At 47.2% G+C, this 11,806-nt stretch overlaps 1 protein-coding gene across 1 annotated transcript in view; it reads right to left on the reverse strand.

Moving 5' to 3' along the window:
• Positions 1–881, reverse strand: part of Cyria (CYFIP related Rac1 interactor A) — a 63,709-nt gene extending 62,828 nt beyond the window's left edge. Inside the window, exon 1 of the mRNA XM_051181647.1 lies at positions 744–881. The gene's annotated coding sequence lies outside the window, so the exon portion shown is untranslated. The remainder of the gene's footprint in view (positions 1–743) is intronic.
• Between the last annotated feature and the right edge of the window lie 10,925 nt (positions 882–11,806).

Consider the following 11,806-nt stretch of genomic DNA (forward strand, 5'->3'; position numbering starts at 1 on the left):
TGAAGCCCCATAGATCTTTAGTCAAATAGGGAGGCTTGTGAGCCCACATCATATGCAAACTCAGTGAAGAAATTCAAATAGATGAGGCCATGTCCTACTGAAAGGAAGGGGAAACTGTCCAATATCAATGGGACATGGTAGGGTGAGGGGTGTGAGATCAGGAAAGGGGCAATGAGAAAGGTACACAAGAGCCCTTGGATGCAACTCCATAAACTGCATTTCTCCCTAAAAATGTAGCAAATGGGTTGCAAATCAGGCCCCTAACAGGACACCTAAATCCACCTTGGGAGGCTGCCTACCAGTGGACTTCTGCTGGTCTACATAGTAAAGGTAGAAAGAACTTCAACTGTGCCTCATCTTAAGTGGATGATACAGGGGAGAGTGACTGAAACTCCACTAATCTGTTCCTTCCCTACATGCCATTCTAACCTACCATTTCAGGCCTAAATATTCCAGACATCCAGAGCACCCCTGACGCCGTTGAGAACACAGCTAAAAAAGCCCAGAGGCCCTAGACCACCCCCTAATCACAGCTTCCTTGGAATACATGCCAATTCTTACTTGTGTTCTTTCCCTTTAGACACAGTGTTCAGAGGCACAGCTTCTAATCAAAGATGACAAACCCAGGGAAATGGGCAAGCTCTGTATTTCTGAGTGTTCTGCAAACATGTATATTACACACTTCCTACCAAAATGCTAGTTACTGATCTCTGCCACCCTCAAACTCAGCAGTTCACCATTACCTGGAAATATCTCCAGTGGTTTCGTGTCACCAATCCAGGCTGAAGGGACAAACCAGTGGAGCAGCTAGGAGGCCACAGGAAGGAGCTCCCCAAATCAAGACTATGGTCACCGAGAGTCTGTCCTTATAGGAATGGTAGGTACTCTGTGGAAAGGGAATGAAAGTCGAGTTACTATGACAGGCAATTTCCAGGCCTTCTCCGGTGACAATGAAATTGTTAAGCCAAGCACAGAAAAACCACACGATCAAGGACTACCAGTACTGAAAGACATCCATGAGAGAAACTTGCCCAACTCATTCATTCTGTAGTCAGGGAAACTATGGGCTTGAAGAAGGAAACAGCATCTTTGATAATCATCAGTTTGGGAGAGGGTCCAGCTTGGCTTCTGACTCTAAGGCAAAGGGAACATTAGAATGCAAGCTCGTGGTCAGGCTGACCAAAGAGTGGCTGCTGGCCCTGAATAGGAAGGCTTTTCCTGTGCGTGCGTGCGTGCGTGTGTGTACATGTGTGTTGAGGCCAGCGGTTGACACGAGGTGCCTGCTTCTATCACTCTTCTCTTTGCTCGTGGAGGCAGGGTTTGTCACTGACCCCAGAACTCACTTTGGCTAGTCTGTGTAGTTGGCTTGCCCCTGGGAACCCCACTTCTGCCTCCTGAGCACTGGGATTAGTAGGTCACCATGTATGTGTAGCATGTATATGGGTACTTAAGATCTGAATGTAGGTCTTCACAACTGCCCAGCAAACACTTCACACACTGAGACATGTCCTAGCTCCCCTTTAAAAACAGATTTCACACAGAGGTGATCCTTTCTCCACACTTCTGTTTTTGTAGATTTTATGGTTTTACCAGGAGGAAACTAAATTGGTAAAACAGTTCATCTCAGGCATGTGACTGGGATGGTGTCCATGTTTCTCTCATTATAAAAATATTGTTACGGAAGACTGCGAACCAGGGACACAGCAGTAGGTGGGCTTTGCTTTTTAGTGGCAACAAGTCTCTCTTTCCCTCCCACAATTCCTTTCCCTCTTCTTCCCTCCCTCCACCATGCTCTTTCTCCCTGTTGCAGGAAATGGGAAAAGATAAAGACTCTTCCTTGAGAACCAATTCTTAAAGGGATTTTCTGACTGTTCCGTGTATTTGAACAGCTACACTTCTACACAGAAAAGGAATGGAGAGGAGCAAAGCATGCATGTAACATTTCCTAACCAAATCATACCTTCCAGGCACATCATGTGACCTCTATGTGCATATTTTCCCAACTCCATTTGTAATTTTTCTTGTCAAGTACTATTACTTTCATGTTTCCAAACAACTAGAACCCTAAACCTCTTACAGTTAGAATGTTTGCTGAGGCGCAAAGAAAAGTGCATTGTAGAAGAGATAAGTCCAACCTGCATAAGGGCTTCCTTACACACTCACACACTCACACACACACATTCATACATACACACATACATACACGTAGACTCTCACACACACTGACACACACATTCACACACACACATACATAAACACACACACTCTCTCTCTCTCTCTCTCTCTCTCACACACACACACACACACCCACACCCACACACACACAAGGAAAGAGGAGGTAGACTAATTGGAAGAAGAAAAAGGAGTTCACCAGTTGAGGGAGAGGCTAAGAGAAAGTAGGCAGATGAATATGGTCAAGAGTTAAAATACAAAAGAGAAAAAGAAACAGGGCCACATCTGACTCCCAGATCTTTCTGTTTATATCAGTTGGATTACATTTATTGGGGTCAAAAACCAGAAGTTGTCTATGCATTCATTGTCCTCCTCAAATTCAGGGCAAAGTGCTTTGGAAGCTGTCAGTGATTGAAAGACAGGGAGGATTATTCTTCATGGGTTCTGTCTGGGGCAGGGTGGAGGGGCTCTTTGAAAGCCAAGGCTTACTGCCCCTGCTCTTTGCTTGCCTCCAGGAGGCTGGATTCGCCTGGGTTCTCTGCAGCTGCGGCCAGAGGGCACCACAGGAAATCATGATTATCAACGCTCAGTGCTTTGTTCCTGTTCTCAGACAGCCTGGACATGCCAGGAGAGATGGGGTGAGGGCGGAGAAAGAGGAAGAAAAAAAACAGGAAGTGAAGTGGGGGGAGGAAATGATAGAGAAAACAGCCACTTTGGAACGTCCTCCATGAGAGACTGTTTTTGGAGGGGACTGTGGAGCTGGGAGCTGTGTTTTGGGAAAATTGGGTGTGGTGTAAATGAGGAAAAGGGTCCTGTGGGTGGGTACCCATAAATTCTATTTCCAGACCCAGAGACTGAGCTGTCCAACACAAGGCTGACTGTAAACACTAAAGAAAGTGAATTTCCAAAGGGCCAGAGGGACTGGCCATTTCACCCACCTCTTGGCAAAGCAATCGAGACCAGGTAGGTCAAGAAGTTTCTAGAGACCAGAGAGAAGCTGTTGAGGTGATGGTGACCAGTATCAGGAGAGCATTCTCATGTCCCCACTACCTGCTTTCTCTCTCAACCATTTTCAAATTATTAATGGTTCAAAGGGCATAAGTGAATCTCATTCAGCCAAACAGGCCTGGCTACCCTCAACCAGATAATCTGGAGGTTCAGAGCACTAATTCTTCATGGCATGGCTAAGATCCTGCCCTGATACTTTCCATCTAGTTTGTTCATTCTGATACTCAGGGATGCTTCCAGAAGTTTCCCATCTCCAAATACACATCATGACACATGGCATCTCCTAGTGAGCTCAACAACCTCACAGAAATAGTCCAATATACAAGAGAGCATCACAGAGACCCATTGTTCCCTGAGGGAGTTAATGCTTACTGATGAGCAAGTGTCATTTTCTTCTGTAGTTTAGTAATTGGTTAAGTGGTCCATGATTTAGTCAACGAACACTCACTCACCCATGCTCTTCATAAGCAACCCTAATTCAAATCAGTGGGTCTCTGTTTCTGAATGTCTCTCTCTCTCTCTCTCTCTCTCTCTCACACACACACACACACACACACACACACACACACACACACGTGAAAGTGCGAGGGGAATCATTGGGAAGAGGATTTCTCTGGAAAACCGAGGAGGAGAGAAAGTGATAGGGGATGGGGTTGACAGTGACCAAAATTTACCATAGACATGTATGAAACTGTCAGAGAACAAAAGCAGAAGAATTTAGTGTGAGGGGTTAATGATGAGAGAACATTTGTAGGAAGATTGTTAACATTATCAGTATCAACCTGTCTTGGAGCCATGGGCTAGAACTTGGGTAACAAGTGGGATTTATTCGGCTCTCGTCAAGGTCCTCACCTCCTCTTGTTTCCTAGACATGATCACTAAGACCCAGTGTGGATTGTCTCGAATGGCCTTCTGGGGATCTGTCCCAGACTCTGCAAATAATGTTCTAAATATCCAAACAAATATGGGATAGCCCACGGTAGCATATCTTTGTGAGGTATCCAAGCTCTTTGAAGTAGTAGCTCATGCATGACTATGAGAACCAAATATCCACAAGGCAGAACAGAGATGAAATGAGGGGAGCAACATCAACCCTTCTCTGTCTCCAAAGCAACACACTCTTAGCATCCCACTGTGCTGATCAGCTTCTGACATTGGGGTTGTGGACACCACGAAGCCTATGGTGCTATTGATAAGCAGGAGGGCTACTCTCCGTATCATATCATGGCCAAGAATGTGTTTTCTGATACCATAGCCTTTGCTCAGCTTGAAAGAGTTACAAAGACCATTCAATAAACTGGGGAAGCCAAATCCAGAAATATGATACCCTTCATCCAGGACCATAGAATAGAACAAGGTCTGAGAGGTAGCATCTAACCGGTGATGACATCCAATGCCACTACTTTCTCATGGCACCCCTTCCCCTCCTATCCAGAGATGGAGCTGGGTGACAGCTGCTGATGCCTGTGTGTCTTCTACCCTGAGAGTCTGTGGTGGCAGAAGGACAGGGCAGGGACAAGCAGAAGAGAGGGGGAGGAAGACGGTAAGATCAAAGGTCCGAGAAAACACATTTGTGCCTCCATGCAGGACAGATAGGGAATTCAGAGGCCAGCATGGGAGTGGGCTCCTTCAAAAATTTCCATCCTCCAAAGCAGAGAGATGACTATAGTTCAAAGTGTGTCATTTGACATTTCCCCCCACAGCAGCAGGAGTGGGGATGAAAGGGACAGAGTTAGACAAAACAGTGCCATATCAAGGACTTATTGTGCATTACGCTTTGGTTGTACATCTTGTCACCCCCTAAAATCCCACAGAAAACCTGTTGGCTTGCCATTGCTTTTGTCCCTGTTACAGTTAAGAAAATGGAGATGCATCATGGCTTAGCCTCTGGTCTAAGGGATTCAGTCTTGGAGAGATAGGAGAGACAGGGTCAATTTATGAAATCAGATATTCTGACTAGAATTCTTGCTTTTAAGTACTTCCTAAAACTCCCTCCCAAAGCAGCTATATTAAAGGGCAAAACACTGGAAATAACTAAATAAAAAACAAATCCCTTAAGAACAGAGTACACTTCATTCAGAAGGGAAGGAGGCAGGAAAACTCTCCGGGCAGGGAATGCTGTGAAGTGCTCACAGTGGAGTGGGGAATTTAGTCCCTGATCCCTCTTGGCTGGCAGCCCTCTAGGGTCAGGCAGCACCAGTAAATGTCATCCTGGCTTGGTGTTTACATAGCCGCACTCATAGGAGAAGGAAGGGGCTGGACCCTGGAGGCCTGAGATGCACAGACCATCAGTGTGACTGGAAGAGGTAGTAATGCCTTGGGAAGTCAGTTCCCAAGGCCAGAGGTTAGAGCAGTAGATCTGGCAGGTGGGCTACTCTCTGCTCGCAGTCTTCAGGCTAATAGCATATATTCTCCCAATATATGCCTGGTTTCAATCTCATGAAAAAGAAGGGACAAGGCCGGACAGAAGTCATCTCTCACCATTTCATAGACCTGGGACAAGTAAAAATGACAAAAACAGCAGCCGCCCTTAGTTGGCAGTCTGTCCTACAGCAGGAAGTAAGCTAGATGCTTTGCGTAGGTCACTATTCAAATGCTAGCAGGTCTATATGCATATTCCTACTTCATGGTTGAGATAACTAAATAATTTATAAAGGTCAAAGGTAGCAGGGTATGAGAAAGGCCAAGCCACTGTTCAAGTGACACTTGAGTACACTAGCTAGTTCACTTTTAAGCCACATTAGTAACAAATGGTAAAGGGACTTGCCCATGTGATAACCCATAACCAGCTTCTGAGCTGTTAGAATGTCCTGCCCAAGACTTCACTGAAATGTGTGGCCCACCCTACACAATTATGCTCAGTGCTATTAACCACTTCTCTGTATATAGGTCGCATGTGACTATGGTGTCCTTATGATCTGTCAGGGAAACTTTGATGTTTCTGAGAACAAAAGATAGCCCTGCTAGTAATACAGCTGGGACAAATGACAGAAGCCAGGACTGACTCAGACATATCAGGACACATGGACCCCCAAATGTAATTCATACTCACAATGGACTGCTCATTTTCATGGCCAGTTATACAGAAATTCTGCTGGCCAATCCCTCCACTCCCCAATCCACACAAACCCTCCTCTGTGGCAATTATTCCTCCCTTTGTTCCTTGAGTTCTTGAGGCCATTAGTCATGAGTTCAAGGAAGCCGTGTGATTAGAGAAGTAACATGAGACTAGGTTCGGCAAGCTACCTGAGCAGGGCTGGTAGGTTCCTCCTGTCCTGGCTATCCACAGATTGAAGCACCCTTGGTACCTCATGCTTTGCCATAGAGAGAAAGAAAGAGGAAGTCGAGAGGTCAGAGGAGAAGAGAGGAGTGTAAAATCTTCAGAGAACTTGACAAGGGCCAAACACACCTTCCCTTCTTACCATTTCTCTAGACCCAGCATCTTCTAGCAGCATCCATGTTCCTCAGCCAATTGTTCACATCCCTCCATAAGTGAGCCCCTACTGATTGTGACTCAAATGAACAGTCAGCTTAACTCAAAGATGATCACCAAGGCATTGTGTTCTCTCAGGCCAAATGTTCCCTCTGCCTTTTATGTCATCTTTGAAAGCCAGCAGCGGTCACTTCCTCCAGGAAGTCTTCCCTGATTCTCACTGATACTGCAGATCACACTGATCTCTATCCCTTTGAACTCTTGGCATTTAGTGCTCATGACTGCCTCATCAGTTTTCCACTGGCCATCCCTCCAAGCTCAGGTCCAGTTTCATCCTTCTTGGGCTGTGTCCTGTAAAGGGAACTTGTAAAGCACACATCTGATGATGTGCCATCCGGACTTAGACCCTTTTCAAGGATCTCCCAGTACCTTCAAGGATAAAATCCCAATGCATAGGGCAGCAATCTCTTCCTTGACACTATCCATATTCCAGTCACAGGCTACTCCCAAAGGTTACACAATGGCATGGCATCAGCCGTGATCCCTCTCATTTTCCTAGTAACAGTGCCAAAAGTGCCTCAGAGCACTTGATGCTGAGCTATAACCCTGGTGAAAAGGCTAAATCCAGCTATATCCTCACGGTCAGTTAGTTTACCTTTCTATGACAACCAACCACCCCTCCAAGGAGCAAGGGGGCAAGAGGAATCTTCAGGTGAGATGTAAGAGTTCACTTTATAACCATAGCAAAAAGGGTTGCTATCTTTCTTGTCACAGATCCCACCTGGTCCCTCCCAAGTACCTTACACTCAGCATATTGACTACTGAGAAACAGCACTTGAGTCTCTGGCCTTTGAGAAATGCATTTTTTAGGAGATCTTGCCCTGGGATGAATATCCTGAGGCTTCTGCCCCAAGACTGGAGTGATCACACTACTTCTGAAACTCCTTAAGTAGGAGGAATAGAATGACACAGTCACTTTACAGGCAAAAGAGAAGAGCCCAGCCTAGCTGCTTCACACTTATCAGAAGAGGTGACCAAAAACAAATCACAGGCGACAGCTTCCTCGGCAGAGCATTATGATAGTGAGGAGTCTGTCTTTGGGATAGAAGAACAAGGTACAAAAGAGAACAAAGAGCACAGTGCTGGACACTCTAGGAACAGCATATATGACCATATGGCACTCTGAAGCTCTGGGACTAGTTCACCAAAGTCAATTTTATCTCTTTCCAACGTCATGTTCAATGAGGTCATACAAGTACCTCGAAAGCAGCCATGATAAGAGTGTTTGGGCCATGCATATGGACATATGCCCAAATCAATTTTATTTTCTTTATTTTGCAAAATTAATGCAACATTGACTACCACAGTGCAGAACATGTTCGCAGGACAGTAGACTATTTCTTATCCTCCTTTTTTTTCTTTTAAATTTATTTATTTTTGTTTTATATGTATGGCTGTTTTGCCTGCATGTACGTCTGTGCATCATGAATGTGCAGTACCTACGGAGGCAGGAAGACAGCCATGCATCCCCTGGACCTAGACTTACAGATACTTGTGAGCCACCACGTGGGTGCTGGGAACATAACCTGTGTCCTCTAGAAGAACAACACATGCACTTAACCACTGAGCCACTTCTCCAGACCAAATATAATCTACTTTGATTGTAGCTAATCTGTCCCTAGTTAACTGTTTGAAATGCCTACACTTCTCCTGGCCTTTCCAGAAAAGAGTAGATGGGTACTCTGGTAACAATGAATATGGACCAACATGTGTCAATGTTCACAGACATATTTGGCCATCAACATTGAAGTGTGTGTGTGTGTGTGTGTGTGGCTACTGGCTGTAGAAGTGCTAACCATCCTACAACAAAAGCGTATTTTCCACCAAATGTCAGCAATGTGAAGGCTCAGTATTTTAGAAACATATTTTGTTGCTGTGACAGCATATCATGACCAAAAGTGACTTAGGGGAGAATTGATTTTACCTTACAGTTCCAGAGGGATAGAGTCTACAAAGGTGGGAAAAGCATAGCCACAGGCAGCCAGAGCAGGAAACTGAGAAATTCCACCTCCAACAGTAATCAGAAAGCACAAAACAAACAGTATGTGAGGCTATAAACTCTCAGAGCCTGGTCCCAGTGACACACTTCCTGTAGCAAGGCTGTAAGTTCTGTAAGCTTTGCAAATATCAACCAAGGACCAGGCATTCAAATATGGAAGCCTATGCAGGATATTTCTCATTCAAACCTCCACACTGAAAGATGTTGGTATAAGTTCCAGAGCTAAGGCAAGTCTGTGCATGCATTGACCTCCAGAATAAAAATAAAGAACCCAAGCTTCTTGGCAGGAGCCCTGGAAGGTTAGGCAAAGGAGCAGAACATGGATGTATGCCAGGGATGGAGAGTGCTGGCAGGGGCATAGCTCTCACCCTAACCACAGTTCTGGGCACACCACAGGTGCTTATGGGAAGGATGAATGGGTCTAATCAAGTCATGATACATACTCTTGTCTGAATAGCCCTTCAATATGTGTGTAACCCCCACAGTGACACTGTGAAAGATCAGACTTCTCTTCCTCTGGAAGGTGGTGGGAAGGATGGTATAAAGTTGCTGACAAAGAGACCCAGTGTAGATAAATAATCACTATCATGCCAACCCTGTCAACACTGGTCAGGAAGGCAATTTTATTTAAGTCCCTTTCAAACCCGAGTTGAGATATCTGGGAAGATAAGGTCTTCCTAGCACTCCTCTGGGGAGGCAATTGTCAGAGACACACAGCAGGCAGCCTTCCTTTCAACACATTCAAAACCACTTTTTAAAGGACGATCCTTTTATTCTCTGTCCCACTGAGGATTGGAAATGCATTTAGAACAAACCACCCAAAGTGGAACACAGTGTTGGGTTAAGAAACACTAACAAGCTGTGGCGAGCCCAGAGAACCACAAGAGAATCCCATAGGGCTGGCTCAACTCTGGCCATCCCAAGGAAAGGACCAATAGCAGGCTACATACCTACTGTCACAGGGGCTCCAGGGCCTGGTGTCTGTGGAGCTGGGGGAAAATCTTAGCCACAGGCCCTTCCTGGAAGTATTTGTGAAACTCCTCATCCACACCCTCACACCAGAGAGGCAGGAGACTTCTAAAGAGGAAGATGACAGAGCAAGGACCTCCCTCCATGTCTCCCTGAAGATGTAAGGCCAACCATAAACCATCCAACTCACACAGCCCTTTAATTAAAAGCCCAAGGGCTCAGAGCTAATTCTAGATGTGGCAGGGCCCAGTGGCTTTGCAGGCATCAGGACTGAGAGGGAAGGAATGAAGATAATTTTGCCCTTCCTGGTCTATGAATGACAGCTGGCTCTGCTATAAAATACATTTCCTGAATGCTGGAGCTGGAAGCCACCTGAGCAAGTACCTTTCCCTCCCTTTTCCTTGTGAATGAGGCCTGTGGCTTGGTCAAGGTGAGGGTGGAAGAGGCAGCAGATGCCCCAGGCCTGGCAGCCTTGGCTGTCTTCATTACTGGCTCTTAGATAAACACAGGCTTTAGTGCATTTGACATGATTATCACACCTTGCCAGAGAGAGTAGCTTTTAAATTCCCTATACTCCCTCTCTTCCTGAGCCTTCCCTGCAGCTCAGAACAAGCTGGATATACCTCAGGTAGGACTTGGGACCACAGAATGAAGATAGGATAGCTTCAGAGAAAGTAGCTTCAAATCAACATGTCTAAAGAATCTCCCAACCCCTTATCTCTCATTCATCCTTCAAGTTCAGATTCCAGAAAAGTAGGTCTTATTATAGCCAGGTTAAGAGAAATACAGAGATCTACTGGCCAAACAGCAAATGGATTTCTTTGATTTGACTGCTCAGGCCTAAATACCTCTTTTTATTATTTTCTTTTTTAATTTAAAGTTGTAACAACTAAGGCAACAAAAGAATGAGTAGTAGGAACTAAGTGATCTCCTCAAATCTACGTGTTGAACACTAAATTACCAATGCCATGTATGTAGAGGTAAGGCCTTAGGAGGAACCAGACCACAAGGCTGGAATTCTGTGACTGGGCGACCCTGAAGGAACGGGCTCACCATCCCTCACAGGGGCACACATCACAGGGGCTCACCTCAAGGGGGCACACCTCACAGGGGCTCACCTCACAGGGGCACACCTCACAGAAGTTCACCTCACAGGGGCATACCTCACAGGGGCTCACCTCACGGGGGCACACCTCACAGAAGTTCACCTCACAGGGGCACACCTCACAGGGGCTCACCTCACGGGGGCACACCTCACAGAAGTTCACCTCACAGGGGCATACCTCACAGGGGCTCACCTCACAGGGGCTCACCTCACAGGGTCTCACCTCACAGGGGCTCGCCTCACAGGGGCACGCCTCACAGGGGCACACCTCACAGGGGCACACCTCACAGGGGCACACCTCACAGGGGCACACCTCACGGGGGCTCACCTCAAGGGGGCACACATCACGGGGGCACACCTCACAGGGGCACACCTCACAGGGGCACACCTCACAGGGGCACACCTCACAGGGTCTCACCTCACAGGGGCTCGCCTCACAGGGGCTCACCTCACAGGGGCACACCTCACAGGGGCACACCTCACAGGGGCTCACCTCACAGGGGCACACCTCACAGGGGCTCACCTCACAGAAGTTCACCTCACAGGGGCTCACCTCACAGGGGCACACCTCACAGGGGCACACCTCACAGGGTCTCACCTCACAGGGGCACACCTCACAGGGGCACACCTCACAGGGGCACACCTCACAGGGGCACACCTCACAGGGGCACACCTCACAGGGGCTCACCTCACAGGATCTCACCTCACAGGGGCTCACCTCACAGGGGCACACCTCACAGGGTCTCACCTCACAGGGGCACACCTCACAGGGGCACACCTCACAGGGGCACACCTCACAGGGGCACACCTCACAGGGGCACACCTCACAGGGGCACACCTCACAGGGGCACACCTCACAGGGGCACACCTCACAGGGGGCACACCTCACAGGGTCTCACCTCACAGGATCTCACCTCACAGGGGCTCACCTCACAGGGGCACACCTCACAGGGTCTCACCTCACAGGGGCACACCTCACAGGGGCACACCTCACAGGGGCACACCTCACAGGGGCACACCTCACAGGGGCACACCTCATAGGGGCATACCTCACAGGGTT

The sequence above is a fragment of the Phodopus roborovskii genome, unplaced genomic scaffold (genome assembly GCF_943737965.1).
Source record: "Phodopus roborovskii unplaced genomic scaffold, PHOROB, whole genome shotgun sequence".
Lineage (NCBI taxonomy): Eukaryota > Metazoa > Chordata > Mammalia > Rodentia > Cricetidae > Phodopus > Phodopus roborovskii.